Below are 15,555 nucleotides of genomic sequence, written 5' to 3' on the forward strand. Positions count from 1 at the left end.
TTTCCTACTCAACAAATTTGCATAGTTGTATAAAAACTATGATTAATGCTCAAACATAAAATCTTAAAAAGGTAGTAGTTACCCTAAAAATTAAAGATATGTTATCATTTACTCATCTACATGTTTTTTTTAAGCTTTGGAATGTGAAAGAAAGACAATGGCATTAAAGGAAAATTATAGGGACCATAAATGTATCATAAACGTAGTCCATACAACTCCTGCAATACAGTATATTCTAAATACTCCAGTTAGTCAGAATTCACTGGAAAACTTGTCCTCTGTCAAAGCTCCCAAATATGGCCTGTAGCAGGATATTTGGTTACACTTTATTTTGATGGTCCATTTTAGACATTCTACTAACTATAAGTAACTTTGAAACTACATGTCAACTAACTCTCATTAGAGTATTATAATAGGGTTCGGGTTAGTAGAATCAGTTGCAAAGTTATTTATAGTCAGTAGAATGTCTGTTGGGAGCGTTAAAATGAAGTGTTAACAGATATTACGCAGACAGACTAATAATACTCTAATGAGAGTTAGTTGACATGTAGTTGCAAAGTTACTTATAGTTAGTAGAATGTCTAAAGTGGATCATTAAAAGAAAGTGTTACTGGATATTCTTCACAGTGAGGTTGAGCAGGCAAGATGACAGGATTTTCATTGCACTTTTAAATGCTGCAAATCACATTTCATAAGGTATTTTAAAAGACACTGAATGTGTTCAATCTTCAAAGGCCAGGTAAATTATTCGGGCACAATAGTTAAAGGCTTATGGAACAGAACTGAAAGGGCTCTTTATCATTCCATCAACTTCAAACTATAAAATTGAGCTTTGATCAGTGCGGTGTGACAAAGATATGAGTGAATAATGAGATATGAGTGAACCGTTGGATGCATGTCCTGCTCAGTATTAGAATGTTTATTAAATGAATAAATAAACTAAAATTATTTAAATACAATTTTGATGAATGTGTTTCAAGAATAGGTCTTAATATGGAAGAAAACACTGTATAAAGAAATAAATAAAATATGAGGATAAAAATGTTGTAGGGGACAGCTGGATGTGATGAAAGGCCCAAAACCATATTCTAGGTCTGCTTGAAACCATATTCTAGGTCACCAATTCATGTCTTGACATGCATTGAAAAAGAAAGACAATATTCGAATGAAATCTTTTTTTTTATTAAATGCTTTTCAGTTAAATAAAGAAAAGTTTTCACAGCTTAACAAGCAGACAATTCTTAAAGACTAATGATGGATGCATTTTTCCCACAAAGAAATCAACCATTTAGCAAACAACAAACAGAAATCGGTCACTTTCCCAAATATTAATTACAACTCTGTTTATATCCTCTTCATTTTTCCAAATGTTAGACAAACAATGAAGCCGCTGAGTTCCATTTCTATTGTTCTATTTTAATGGAGATTATTTGAGGCCTGTGTATTTCTGAGGGCACATCTCATATTCGACTCAAAGAGATGTTGGCTGGCAAGTCTATAGACGCACAGCACTAAACTATCCTTTTTCAGTTGATTTACACCATCTCAGATGCCGTGGTCTCGCAGGACCCAAGAAAAACATCACAACTTGCCAATCAAAAGATTATCACGAAAGCGCAAACAGCTGGAGACTTGCCTCAACTGCAGGGTCTGATGTTTTCAGTCCGTCTCAAGCAGGTGGTTGTAATTAAGTCAGTGCAATGTGGCCACTCGCTGGCAGAAGAACACGTGACTAATTATTGGGACACAAGCCCAGGTTTATTATTTCCTGAAGCTCCCTGTCTTTGACCTGCATGAGGATTTAAGTTGCCAATCATAGCCCAAAATTCAGCACCAATTCAAAATAAGCACCTTGTAACCCTCAGTCTCGAACAATCCTGTTCTCTCCATCCTCAAAAACGCAAGCTGGCACATTCAATTTATGTTAAAATAATCAGTAACATGCAAATGATGCTCACACAAAGCATTTACTACCTTTGAAGAGTGCTCAGTCTTTTCCTCCGGCAGTTTTCAAATACGAGCAGAGATTAGGAAAGGAAGAGATTAGACTTCATGGTCTATTTCATCCATTCTCCAGCCTAATCAGTGGGGAATGATATCATTGCCCTAAATATTTCCTCAGCAGCTTGAATGTAGAAACGTGCAGTTTCCTCTTATTGACCACACAATGTGACAATCCTGTGATCACGTTATCTCATGATTAAAGAGGACAGTCTTCTTCATGGTCCTGCATTGAACTGAAGCTGACTGACCACTGCTGTCTTGCAGGATGACGCCTGGGGCTTCACAACACGCCCCTAAAAGCCACAAGATGACTTCAACGTTAGTGACCCACCAAATCTGTTGAAAGCCACAAATGAGTAAAGAAGCCTGTCTGAAAAATTTATAGCAGCTCATAAAAAAATCATGAGAAAAAGTACCGGTAAAAGTACAGAACATGTCAACTTAATCTGCTGTTAAACACCAGGCCTAAAGTGGCATCTGATGTGGCAGACTTGTAGGAGGAAGTTGTCAAATACATTATGAGGAGATGAGGAAAATGTTCTTTACAATCGGGCATGTATTTTGTTATTATGACATGAACACTGACATACAAATGTTTTTCTCAATTCAATTGTTTTAACTGAAAGCATTGTGGTTCTTTGTCTAGTTCACAGGAATGTATTTTTACACACTACTAGTCATAAGTTTGGACACATTTTCAGCTGCCGATTTCCAGTGACAGTGATCGTGTGACAGGATGTGGGCGTGTCCAGAGACGTGATTGAACTTTATGCAAATTAGGAGCGACTTTTGGGAGCGACAACCAATAGGAGTGAAGTAAGTGAGGAGCGCACATGGAGAAGTTCATTTTAGCGGAACCGGACCTCATCCAACCGCAGCTCTTTTTAAATATGCTATATAAATAAATAAACGAAACGAAACGTAAGAAAGAATGAGTTTGAGTGCCCAGACATTTGATTGGTGATGTGTACATGTATATAAAATGCACTCAGCAGTCTGTTAAACCTTTTTCTATTAGGCTTGTATTGTTAGCTGTTTTTTGCATCAACCTAATGTTTTGTGAAATTACAGGAAAACATGAATACAAGCATGAATAAATTCTAATGCAGAAACATTTTGGTTATGCAGAGGCATAATATTATGATGCACTAATGCATAATGCATAAAAGTGCATAATGGTGATAAAATCTAGGGGAAAACAGTATATAACCCATTTATGTCTAAATGGTTCATACTGTAGCGCTCATCATCATGTTTGTATTGTAAGGATAGCATATCTCAGCATATTGAGGGGGAAAAAAATGTTTTGTGCGATTTTAGCGCAAAAAACTTATGTTAAATCATTATCTCCAAATACAGCCACACTTTATGGAAACATTGTACCTGTAAGCTTCTTTCAGCTTTAGGTATATAAATTACAGGTCATTCGTACAATGTCCAGAATTCAAGATCCTGAAATAAAATTGTAACAGAGAGCAAAGACCTTAAACACACTGAGCTAATGGACTTGATCCAGCTGTGCTCATTCCACTCTCATGTGAGTGTGTGTTTGTGTGAACGCATGCTAATGTCCTTGTATGTGTGGGTGGTCTTCAAAGACAAAACAATGTGTTTCTTGATCATTTAAAAAGAGCACAAAACTGTAGTGAACATCTAAACACCTCTGAAAAACTAAAACCTACCAAGCGCTTTCCACCAAGGAATGTCTGTCTGTAGAGTAATGGCTTCTGAGTTTGCTACGTGCACTTGAATACACAGGAGCGACCGCAGAACTGTTACCAAAACCAAAAACCCAGAGGACGGGGAAAACAGAGGTGGGGAGTATAGGGAAAAAATCTGGGGAATAAACGTCTACTGGAATGAGAGAGAGAGAGAGAGAGAGAGAGAGAGAGAGAGAGAGAGAGAGAGAGAGAGAGAGAGAGAGAGAGAGAGAGGATCAGAAGCACACCAAATATGCCTGAGTCAGGAGTAGTGAGGAGTTTAACTGTGTCAAAGGGAAATCAGGCCTTTGCTACACGGACAATGTGAGCCTATACAGAGAGAAAGTTTAAGCCACAAAAATGCCATAAAAAGAGCAACTCGAATCAACAGAGCCCTTTTCCTCAATAGTTCAGGATACACAAGGGTAACTGTGTGTGCCGCTATTATAAACAGGCCATGGTTTTGAGAAATAGAACCAAAACCTTAATTATCAGCAAAATGCAGTGTTATTATCACAGTAAAAATGTTCATAATTTTAATGTAATTTTTTTAATGCTACAGTAAAAACTGGTAATCAGTTAACTGTAAACTCCCTTATATTACCGTATAGAGTGAAAAATAGTATTACATCTAACAGAACCATATATATAATTTTATTGTACCATACTGTAAACATTTTTTTATATGTATATATTTTTTTTGTGTTTTATTTTAACTGTTTTTATTTTAAAATTACTTATTTTTAATTTAATTTTCATGGTTTAATTAATAGCTTTTCATTAAACTTCCCCTCCTTGAACTGCCACCTTACCGTGGTGGAGGGGTTTGAGTACCCGAATGAACCTAGGAGCTATGTTGTCTGGGGCTATATGCCCCTGGTAGGGTCTCCCAAGGCAAACAGGTCCTAGGCGACGGGTCAGACTAAGAGCGGTTCAAAACCCCCTATGATGCCCAAAAAAAGGAGGACCGTGACGTCGCCCGGTATGGCGCAGCCGGGGCCCCACCCTGGAGCCAGGCCCGGGGTTGGGGCTCGTATGCGAGCGCCTGGTGGTCGGGCCTCCCCCCATGGGGTCCGGCCGGGCTCAGCCCGAAGGAGTGACGTGGGGCCACCCTCCCGTGGACCCACCACCTGCAGGAGGGATCGTAAGGGGCCGGTGCTAAGTGGATCGGGCGGCAGTCGAAGGCGGGAGCCTAGACAACCCGATCCCTGGACGTGGAATCTAGCTCTAGGGACATGGAATGTCACCTCTCTGGCGGGGAAGGAGCCTGAGCTTGTGCGTGAGGTTCAGAGATTCCGACTAGAGATAGTTGGGATCACCTCCACGCACGGCTTGGGCTCTGGAACCACACTCCTCGAGAGAGGATGGACTCTTCACCACTCTGGAGTTGCCCATGGTGAGAGGCGGCGGGCTGGTGTGGGTTTGCTTATAGCTCCCCAGCTCAGCCGCCATGTGTTGGAGTTCACCCCGGTGAACGAGAGGGTCGCTTCCCTACGCCTTCGGGTCGGGGATAGGTCTCTCACTGTCGTTTGTGCTTACGGGCCGAACGGCAGTGCAGAGTACCCGGCCTTCTTGGAGTCTCTGGGAGGGGTGCTGGAAAGTGCTCCGACTGGGGACTCCATCGTTTTACTGGGGGACTTCAACGCCCACGTGGGCAGCGACAGTGACACCTGGAGGGGCGTGATTGGGAGGAACGGCCCCCCTGATCTGAACCCGAGTGGTGTTCTGTTATTGGACTTCTGTGCTAGTTACAGCTTGTCCATAACGAACACCATGTTCAAGCATAAGGGTGTCCATCAGTGCACATGGCACCAGGACACCCTAGGCCGGAGGTCGATGATCGACTTTGTGGTCGTTTCATCCGACCTCCGGCCGTATGTCTTGGACACTCGGGCGAAGAGAGGGGCGGAGCTGTCAACTGATCACCACCTGGTGGTGAGTTGGATCCGATGGCGGGGGAGGAAGCTGGACAGACTCGGCAGACCCAAACGTACTGTGAGGGTCTGTTGGGAACGTTTGGCCGAATCTCCTGTCAGAGAGATCTTCAACTCCCACCTCCGGCAGAGCTTCGACCAGATCCCGAGGGAGTCTGGAGATATTGAGTCCGAGTGGACCATGTTCTCCACCTCCATTGTCAACGCGGCCACTCGGAGCTGTGGCCGTAAGGTCTCCGGTGCCTGTCGAGGCGGCAATCCCCGAACCCGGTGGTGGACACCGGAAGTAAGGGATGCCGTCAAGCTGAAGAAGGAGTCCTATCGGGCCTGGCTGGCTTGTGGGACTCCTGAGGCAGCTGATGGGTACCGACGGGCCAAGCGGACTGCAGCCCGGGTGGTTGTGGAGGCAAAAACTCGGGCCTGGGAGGAGTTCGGTGAGGCCATGGAGAAGGACTATCGGTCGGCCTCGAAGAGATTCTGGCAAACCGTCCGGCGCCTCAGGAGGGGGAAGCAGTGCCCTACCAACGCTGTTTACAGTGGAGGTGGGCAGCTGTTGACCTCGACTGGGGATATCACCGGACGGTGGAAGGAATACTTCGAGGATCTCCTCAATCCCGCCGTCACGTCTTCCACTGAGGAAGCAGAGGCTGAGGGCTCGGAGGCGGACTCATCCATCACCCAAGCTGAAGTCACCGAGGTAGTCAAGAAACTCCTCGGTGGCAAGGCACCGGGGGTGGATGAGATCCGCCCTGAGTACCTCAAGTCTCTGGATGTTGTGGGGCTGTCTTGGCTGACACGCCTCTGCAACATCGCGTGGCGGTTGGGGACAGTACCTTTGGACTGGCAGACCGGGGTGGTGGTCCCTCTTTTCAAGAAGGGGGATCGGAGGGTGTGCTCAAACTATAGGGGGATCACACTTCTCAGCCTCCCTGGGAAAGTCTATGCCAGGGTACTGGAGAGGAGAATCCGGCCGATAGTAGAACCTCGGATTCAGGAGGAACAGTGTGGTTTTCGTCCCGGTCGTGGAACACTGGACCAGCTCTATACCCTCTACAGGGTGCTGGAGGGCTCATGGGAGTTTGCCCAACCAATCTACATGTGCTTTGTGGATTTGGAGAAGGCATTCGACTGTGTCCCTCGCGGCGGCCTGTGGAGGGTGCTCCGGGAGTATGGGGTCCGGGGCCCTTTGCTAAGGGCTATCCGGTCCCTGTACGACCGGAGCAGGAGCTTGGTTCGTATTGCCAGCAGTAAGTCAGACTTGTTCCCGGTGCGTGTTGGACTCCGGCAGGGCTGCCCTTTGTCGCCGGTTCTGTTCATAATTTTTATGGACAGAATTTCTAGGCGCAGCCAGGGGCCGGAGGGGGTCGGGTTTGGGGACCACACGATTTCATCTCTGCTCTTTGCGGATGATGTTGTCGTGTTGGCCTCATCAGACCAGGACCTCCAGCATGCACTGGGACGGTTTGCAGCCGAGTGTGAAGCGGCTGGGATGAAAATCAGCACCTCCAAGTCCGAGGCCATGGTTCTCAGTCGGAAAAGGGTGGCTTGCTCGCTTCAGGTTGGTGGAGAGCTCCTGCCTCATGTGGAGGAGTTCAAGTATCTTGGGGTCTTGTTCACGAGTGAGGGAAGGATGGAACGGGAGATTGACAGGCGGATCGGTGCAGCTTCTGCAGTAATGCGGTCCCTGTACCGGTCTGTCGTGGTAAAGAAGGAGCTGAGCCGCAAGGCGAAGCTCTCGATTTACCAGTCAATCTACGTTCCTACTCTCACCTATGGTCATGAGCTGTGGGTCATGACCGAAAGGACAAGATCCCGGATACAAGCGGCCGAAATGAGCTTTCTCCGCAGGGTGGCTGGGCGATCCCTTAGAAAGAATATAGGGTGAGAAGCTCGGTCACTCGGGAGGAGCTCAGATTAGAGCCGCTGCTCCTCCACATCGAGAGGGGTCAGTTGAGGTGGCTCGGGCATCTTTTCCGGATGCCTCCTGGACGCCTTCCCGGGAAGGTGTTCCGGGCATGTCCCACCGGGAGGAGACCCCGGGGAAGACCTAGGACACGCTGGAGAGACTATGTCTCCCGGCTGGCCTGGGAACGCCTCGGTGTCCCCCCGGAAGAGCTGGAGGAAGTGTCTAGGGAGAGGGAAGTCTGGGCATCCCTGCTTAGACTGCTGCCCCCGCGACCCGGCCCCGGATAAGCGGTAGAAGATGGATGGATGGATGGATAAACTTCCACCCCCCCCTGCAGTTCCTTTACAAACCGGGAAACCCTTACATAATGCACTTCATATTGTTGATAAAGAATGGAATATATTTTCTTTCTCTTTGTATTTTTATATCAAAATATAGTACAAGATTATCCTATTAAAATCAATGTGATAAACGAGTTAGATCAAAAGTAATCTAAAAGTAATCAAAAAGTAGTCAGATTACATTACCTTAAATGTGCAATGGATTACATTACTAACAACAATTTTTGTCACGTAATTTGGAATCAGTAACTCACTGGAATTTGCAAGTAATCTATCCAGCAGCGCTGTAAATATTGCCTGTTCAATATATAGACCAAGGCACAAGGCATCCCATAATGGCCAATACATTGTCACCAATTTTTTTAAAGTGTGTTTGGCAATGGGCTGCCAGTTTTTACAGTAAATTTAACAGGATTTCTGAACAGCATGCAAGTTGTGTGCGAGTTGAAAAAAAGTCATTCCTCAATCCTCTCAAATACTCGAACCAATAATTAAGCCCAACGTCTATGCTTTCACTACATTATACAGACTCTTCAAATAAAAGTATGCCACCTTAATCTCTACATTTAATAAGCAACTTAAGGAGGTTTCGATTCCAAACTTTCCCATTCCTATTACTAATTTCCTGCTTAATCATTGTACCTTTTTATATCTGTAACTAAATTTAAACATTTTAAATAGACACCAGCAACATGGGCTCCTTCTATATAAGAGTGTGGAGAAATCAATTTCATCATTATACATCTCAAATCTGCATTTTATTGTGGATAAAGATTAAATAATGACTGTGAGACCCTCAGCTATCTGTAGGACCCAGCTTGTAATATGCATACTTTCACCTCATTATATCCCTGACACACCAATATTGAAGGAAATTTCCTGAATAATAGATAAGAATTAGTTCTCCTTATGCCAAGCACAAACAAGCAGTCTGTTTCCTCCTGATAAAGAGGTCCTGTTATTCACCAGGGTCACTGGACAACCCAGTCTTGAATGAACTTTGGAGCCCTCAGCTGCATCCTTTAAAGTTTCTCAAAGCCGTCTACAGGACAAAAATCATAAGGAAAAAATCGATGCATTCATAATTGTTCATGTTCAAAGTTCTGCAGGTCATACTTGACAAGCCTCTCATTTTTTGAAGTATCTATGAGCAAAGAACACATATTCTTCATGGTAATTAATCTACATGGCTCCTTTGCAAATTTCATATGTCTCAGAGGCAACAAGGCCCCAAAACCCATTACTGGGTGAATCGCCCCATGTCACACGCATTAGATGAGAGTCCTCCAGCAAATGGTGGGGAAAAGCAATTTTCTTTTCAAGGCAATAGATACTCTATCTCATTCCAGATCCTCTACAGACTACAAACTGCCAGCTCGTGTAGCTCTGATGCCTGAAACTCGGAAGAAAGTGATGACTTGACCTCCTTTTTTCCCAGGGCCTTAGCTCTGCTGTCAATAAGGGCATTTCACTGGAGGCTGGATAAGAGCTCAGGGTGGAATGAATCACCTGCACCGATTAGAGATCTAGCAACTGCGGTTGAGATCAAACCAGCCCTGACGACCAGTTCATTTGCCGCCATGTCAACTGATATTAATATAACAGCCTGGAGACGAGCCTCTTGCTCTCAACCGGGACTTCCCACCACGAAGAACCAAATATTCATTTCCAGTAGCTTAATGGTTTAGTGACTGAACGATTCTGTGTCTGCTCAAGCAGAACAAAACAGTCTCCCTCTTCCATATCTGCATCAGTCAACCACTTTAGTTCACTCACTACACCATTTTTTTTTTATTGGAGTATGTTTGACAAGAAAATACTTTTTCAGTCTTTCTACTTCAAAATTTCACATTTAATTCAATGTGCAACTTACCATTACTATGTAATTGTTTATGAAATGTACAAGCAATTTCTGGTTTTCAAAGTAAATACTATAGATCTTTTCAGTGTAGGTTAGTTTGATACACATTCAAATAATCAATAAAAAAGGTTCATTTTCATTTCTGTAAAATACATTTTCATTGGATAATTTATTGCCAAACACCACAATCCAAAAATTAATAATTGTGATTAATTTCTTTATCAATACACCATGAATATGTAAAAAAGAGTATGTAAATAGTGGGCAAATTAGGTGTCACATTGATCTGAGAATCTATCATTTCTAGGCCTCTAATGTCCACATTTTAAAGGATTTTTCTAAAATGCCTTGCAATGGCTCAGAGGAATGTAAAGGTTTAGGGCTCTAGTCTTACCTGAGCGTGTGTTGAGTTGTCTGTGTGTGTGTGAGTGAAGTCTGAGTTCTGACATCAGCATTTAGCTAAACTACAAGCCACAACTAAGGCCGGCATTAATGGATCCCTCAGAGCCAATATCTTCACGCACAAGTGCTTGACTAATTGAAAACTGGTCTCAGTCTGCTTTAAGGGAACAAGTGCAGCAAACATTTATGTCAGTCTACAAAAATAGGGTTCAGAAATAGGTGGACAAATTCGCAGAAACCCTCTAATGGATATAAAGTTACAGTGCACATGAAGTTAGACAGTTGGAATGTAAGATTTAAGGCCTGTGTACTTGCAAATCTTTCAATAGCCACTTGAGAATATAAGGCAGGACTTTGTTTGAAAGAATATCCTCTATCTCAAAGAGATCATGAATTTCTGTTTCAATAACAAGAATGTATTCAAAAGGTTTTCAAGTTCTTCTCAATGACTCGTGATTAGATGAGATTTGATTGCATGGCATATCACCATATTTGATGTAGTTTGACAGGCTGTGAAGTCCTGTATTTTTATTTTTTTTAAGAGCATGTGGGCTGAAAAAAAAAATCTTCTGAAGGTACAGCAAAAATGAACATTGGTGGCTAAAGTGCATTTCACGATTAAAATAATTCAGCTATTGTACATTAACCTAACCCGGCAATGTTTTTTTTTTTTACTTCTGGAAAATGGCCAAAGATAACACTCATACATCTTTTAGTTTAAAGGAAACTGCCCATAATTCATGTCTAACACAAGCATTGTTTCAAAGCATGGGGAGTTTTGTTAAAAGGAATGTTAAAGGGGCAGTTCAGTTTTGGGCTTCAAAATCTATGGTACCATTCACTCCCATTATAAAGCTTGGAAGAGCCAGGATATTTTTGAATATAACTCAGATTGTGTTTGGCTGAAAGAAGAAATACACCTAGCACATTTTTGGGTGAACTAACCCTTTAAATTATTATATCTGAGCTGCTGAACTGATTTGACATAGATAGATAGATAGATAGATAGATAGATAGATAGATAGATAGATAGATAGATAGATAGATAGATAGATAGATAGATAGATAGATAGATAGATAGATAGATAGATAGATAGATAGATAGATAGATAGAATCATTCACAAACTGAAGACATGAACATGTTATCTCTCTCACAAACTAAAGACATGAGATAAGAAAAGATTCTCGGTTTGATTGATTTAGACTGGCACTGAACTCATGCCCGTCGGCAGGACTGCTGACCTCCATCTGGGGGATACACTACAGTTATGACGGGACCTCCTGGACAACACACGCTGCCTGCTGTCACACCCCGTGGGAAAACCGCCAGCCTGATGTCTCCTCTTCCCTCCTCATCCCACCCAGACTTTCCCCGAGATTTACTCAACTGATTAGATTTAATAGAAACCGCCGGATAGTGACACGCGCCGTCATCGGTGAAATACGAGCGAGGAAACTATTTGTTTGTTGGTTAAGAGAAGCGCTATGTGGAATACATAAACTAGTATTTTCTTTTTAAATTCTGGGTGTTTTCTGCCTTCAAGCGTCTCAAAACAGTAGTTAGGCTACACTAAAATTAAAATTTACACCGCGCACAAAGAGTGAACCCTCGCATCTAACTGTCAAAACACAATTGAGTGTTTTTCTGCCCTGCTTTAGAGATAACCATATATGGCACAGAATGAAACATGAATGTTTTCTAGTTGATTTGAATTTAATGAATCTCTAAAGAGAGCTTCGTATCTCAGTGACCAGCCATTATAAGTTTGCATTCATGTAAACACCAGCGGAGTTCAGTTTACCGAGAATCTCACCTCAAAATCCGGAACAACACGCGTCCTTCTTCGCTGTCCTGAGCTCTCCAGAGAAGAAACGAGGTCAAAAATGATGGTTGTAAGTCTGCGTGAATGAATGCCGACTGAAAAACTGGTGGACCTGTAGATCAGCTCAGAATCCAGGAAAAAAAAACAACGAGCTTCAAGCGTCAGCTAATAAATTCCAGAGACCCCCAAACTGCTGCTGCCCTAATCTCGCGTCCCTCTCGCGCGCCGGAGCCTGTATACAGTTCAGCCTGGAGGGAGGGACACACACACTCTCTCTCTGCTACAACTTCAACGCCCAGTTTACTTATTTCACTCTATTAGCGTTCTGCTCCTGTTAATCAATGGATATGCTATTAGAAATGATATATTGCGTTGGTACATTCAAGGATTCTCTCTAACTCCTCCCAGAACACCAATTTAGCGCTTTGCTCTTTCTACTCGTGGGCGGAGATTTAATGGTCAAATTGTTTTCACTTCCCTGGCCCCCCTCGACACCACCACAGATGGCGAGTCAGATAAGAAAAGTATGACGATCCCTTTGTCTACATGCCCTCAAAGGTCGTGACACTGACATTCCCAGTGGCATACATGATATCCCACCGCAATTCACATCTAGACCACAACTTCTGTCATAACAGAAGCCCCTAAAGTGCACATGCCACGATGGAAGGCATATATATATAACATGCCCTGAAAACATATATATACTGTATATGTTTTCAGGGCATGTTCCAACTTGCCCTACTATTGGGTCAAAAGGTCAGCATTTACCTGGATTTTTTCTCCCGGGCCAATAATGGTGGAAATGTTCAGTGCTTTTTTTGTAGATGCAACTTTTAGGAATGTGTACTTAAAAATAAAGGTTTCCATCGCACAAAAGGTTCTTTATATTGAAAAAAAGGTTCTTTAGATTATTAACATGTGAATTCACTCTTTAAAGTCGCGATGAAACTGAAGCACTGTAGCAACAGATCTTTTTCACTGGACGATCCAGTGATTCAATTTTGATTAAATTTACATTAAGAGGGGAAAAAACTGTTGGATGGAGGAATTTTTCACAGTTAGACCTATCACATTAATAGATGTGATAAAATTCCATTCAGTGTGACTTTTTTAGAATTTTTGTTTAAGAACTGTTTAGTGAATGTTCTTTGGCGAACCCAAAATCTTTTATGGCATCGCTGCAGAAACCCCCAATTTGACGTTTTATTTTTAAGAAACTGACTTGGGAAAAAAAACCTGGTTTGGGAAATAGTAATCTGTCAATTACTGTATAGTGTGTAAGGTGCATGGTACACACTCACAGTTTCTTCAAATGGATGGTGCCTCTTAAAGTCTGTGTTATTTAACTATATTGGTCCTGTGACATGTGACAGTCCATCTCTGAGACATCTCTGAGCGTGTGTGTGTGTGTGTGTGTGTGCATGTGTCGTCTGCATGTAATTGAAATGTCAGCTCTCTGGTGATTTGAACTGCTCAAGTAGGTAGGAGGTCTATGGCTGGTGGGGGTGGGCAGTAAAGGGTACTTCAGACGTCTGTGCTTTCTTAAGGAAAGACATGAGATATTCCACCACGCAGCCATCCCTGAAAATGAAGATGAGTAAATTATTACAGAATCTTCATGTGGTTCCAAACCTGAATGACTTTCTTCGTGCATTTTTGAATATCCAGGTAACTCATTTCAGAAAGTGAATAAGGATTGGGGCTCTCAAGCTCCAAAACAAACCTTAAACAAGTGGTCCATAAGTCTTCTGGAGCCATATGATAGTGACTGTGTGAGACAAACGAAACAATCATTATTTGTTGGAAATCTTGATATTTGCAGCAGCTCTCAGAACGTACTTGAGAGTTCATGAGAGAAGAATGAATAGAATCTTTGAGTTAGTTCTTTTCAGTGAATCAGTTGATCCAGTTCACCAACTAGTCCGAATGATTCATTCACAATCATGGTCTTGATCATTTGAAGTGTTTGAAAGCTCTGAACATTTCTCCTTTTGTTTTCCTAGAAGAAAGAAAGTAAAATTGAACAAATTGAGAGCAGAAGCCTTTTTTGTACTCTGTTTATTGCAGTTTATATGCTAAATTATTATTCACAGCTAAAAGATCCCATCTGTCACCACCCCATAAAATTGCACGCTATTGCAGAAAACATTGTTCAACATGGTCACAACATGTAGAAACTGACAGGAAACTAGACCCCCTCCCTATAGCCCACTCCATACTGCATACTCCATACTGCATACTTCATACTCCATACTCCATACTCCATACTCCATAATCCATACCCCACACTCCATAATCCATACTCCATAATCCATACTCCATACTCATACTCTACTCACTCCAGACAGCCTCATTCTGTCAGGGGCCATCAGGCTCTGTACGAGGACAAGCACCATACATCGTGCTTTGTTGTCCCAAACTGCCTAGCAACTGATGTACTACAAAAAGAGATTTTTCTTTTACACAATACCAAAGTGTGTTTCCACCAATGAAAGACAGAACATTTGTATGCAGAGTCAACTTAAAAAATAAAATTGACCTTTTTATTTTCTTAATGCATGCTATTTGACTTACTGTGAGCTATTCGGTTATGTTACTCTAAATGAAAGAAATTTGTTCTTTAATCAAAATGTCAAAACTCTCTCTTCCTCTGAAAGGGCGGAAGATCAAGCAAGTTCCTCATGCATTCCCTTTCCTTTGAATTCTTGCACTTTGAAAAAGGAAGAATGTTGCAAGGTTGCAGTTGACTTTAAGAAATTTTATTCCTGAATGCCTCCATAGCATTTGAGATGGTTAATTGCATTTTTTGTGCACTAATTTTTTAAGGAAAAACTTACACTGTTAAAAATAAAGGTTCCAAAAGAGGGTTACCACAATAATTTTGCACCGCAAGAACATGTAAATTGTTCCTAATTTGCGTTAACACAGTAAATAACAGTAAATGGCAGTAAATAACCTTTTGTTTTAAGAGTGTAAACATAGTTAAATATTGCTGTTTATCACTGATACATTTTTCACAACTCTACATTTATTCTATAATTGCATGTGTTTCACTTAGAAATTTTGAAAGATCAAATGGGTTGCAAACTGTAAAACAGTTTATTACAGAATTGCTTTTTAAAGTGTTGCATAGCCATGTTATGGTGTCCAAAGAATGATAAAATCGTAAGCTGTCAAGGCAGCAAGAATGAGAATCAATTTACAAATATACAAGAATCAGGTATAGACATCATCTATGTATTGTATACCAGGCTACATTATATACAGACTTTCTTATTAGCTAATACTTGAAAGATAATTATTATGAGACAACCTAATTGTGCATAACCACATGCTCTCAAATCTGTATCCTGTTTTGTTTAGGAGAGCTAGCTTTGCCCATCTGATTGAGATGGATGTGCCACTGTTGATGATTGCTGAAGAGCTCTACAAATAACTACTCTTCTTTTGGAGATGAGTACTTATGTTTACCTGTTTCTAAGCAACCGTGTTCAGAACAACATGGGAAATGAGTTTTTGGAAAGAATCATATTTTTGTTATTGTTAATAAAAATTTGGGTTATGGTTGGAGTACTTCTAT

The 15,555-nt window shown here is 41.9% G+C and overlaps 1 protein-coding gene across 1 annotated transcript in view; it reads right to left on the reverse strand.

Annotated features, from left to right (window-relative positions):
* Nucleotides 1-12,374, reverse strand: part of tspan18b (tetraspanin 18b) — a 46,469-nt gene extending 34,095 nt beyond the window's left edge. The window contains exon 1 of the mRNA XM_081373120.1: nucleotides 11,964-12,374. The gene's annotated coding sequence lies outside the window, so the exon portion shown is untranslated. The remainder of the gene's footprint in view (nucleotides 1-11,963) is intronic.
* Nucleotides 12,375-15,555: the final 3,181 nt, after the last annotated feature.

The sequence above is a fragment of the Scardinius erythrophthalmus genome (genome assembly GCF_964197995.2).
Source record: "Scardinius erythrophthalmus genome assembly, chromosome: 8".
Lineage (NCBI taxonomy): Eukaryota > Metazoa > Chordata > Actinopteri > Cypriniformes > Leuciscidae > Scardinius > Scardinius erythrophthalmus.